General features: G+C 36.5%; 1 pseudogene; it reads left to right on the forward strand.

The window, feature by feature from the left end:
- Positions 1 to 678: 678 nt before the first annotated feature.
- On the forward strand, positions 679 to 836 carry LOC137229588 (U4 spliceosomal RNA; annotated as a pseudogene).
- The last annotated feature ends 497 nt before the right edge of the window (positions 837 to 1333 follow it).

Here is a 1333-nt window from a genome sequence, read left to right on the forward strand (position 1 = left end):
CTGGTGTGAGGTGATACCTCATTGTGGTTTTGATTTGCATTTCTCTAATAATTAGTGACATTGAGCATCTTTTCATGTGTTTCTTGGCCACCTCTATGTCTTCTTTGGAGAAATGTCTATTTAGGTCTTCTGCCCATTGTTGGATTGGGTTGTTTTGTTTTTGATATTGAGCTGCATGAGCTGCTTGTATATTTTGGAGATTAATCCCTTGTGGGTTGCATGATTTGTTCACAATATTTTGTCCCATTCTGAGGGTTGTCTTTTCAGTTCATTTATGGTTTTCTTTGCTGTGCAAAAGCTTTGAAGTTTCATTAGGTCCCATTTGTTTATTTTTGTTTTTATTTTCATTACTCTAGGAGGTGGGTCAAAAAAGATCTTGCTGTGATTTTTGTCAGAGTGTTCTTCCTATGTTTTCCTCTAAGAGTTTTACAGTGTCCGGTCTTACATTTAGGTCTTTAATCCATTTTGAGTTTATTTTTGTGTATGGTGTCAGGGAGTGTTCTAATTTCATTCTTTTACATGTAGCTGTCCAGGTTTCCCAGCACCACTTACTGAAGAGACTGTCTTTTCTCCATTGTATATCCTTGCCTCCTTTGTCATAGATTAGGTGACCATATGTGTGTGGGTTTATCTCTGGGCCTTCTGTCCTGTTCCATTTGTTCTTTATACTTTCTTCCAAGTTTTGCCCAATGGCAGTATCGTAGCCAGTGAGGTTTATCCGAGGCACAATTACTGTTATTTGAAAACTATATTGTCTTTCATTGAACATTGTTATCACATGTAACTTCTTTCACTTTATGGCTTGCATTTTTCTCCTTTCAATAACTAGAAAATGTGAATTTTAATATTGTCTAGCTTATCAGGTTTTTTGCTTTATAGTTAGTGATTTTTTTGTGTGCACTTTAAGAAATCTCTGCCTCTCCAAGTTCAGAAAGATAAACTCTTATATCGTCTTCGAGAAATTTCATTGTCTTACCTTTTACATTCAGAGCCTCAAAATGTGTAGTTTTGTGTGTAATTTATTCTTGACCATGATGCGAGCCAGGGAGGAATCCAGATTTGTTTCTTTTCCATATGGATATCCAGTGACCCAGTACCACTTATTTAAAAAGACCCTTCTTTCTCTCACTGCAGCATATGAATCAGTGACTAAATTTGGACAGATACACTGTTAGAGCCTGCATTCTGTTCCATGGTAAATTTGTCTAAGCTTCTGCCTTTTTCATACTGCTCCCCTATTGCAGCGACGTAAGTCTTGATTTTTGGTATTACAAGGTCTCTAACTTTATTATTTTTGGTTCATAATTGTGTTGGTTGTCCTAGTCCCACTCAT

The sequence above is a fragment of the Pseudorca crassidens genome, chromosome 8 (assembly GCF_039906515.1).
Source record: "Pseudorca crassidens isolate mPseCra1 chromosome 8, mPseCra1.hap1, whole genome shotgun sequence".
Classification (NCBI taxonomy): domain Eukaryota; kingdom Metazoa; phylum Chordata; class Mammalia; order Artiodactyla; family Delphinidae; genus Pseudorca; species Pseudorca crassidens.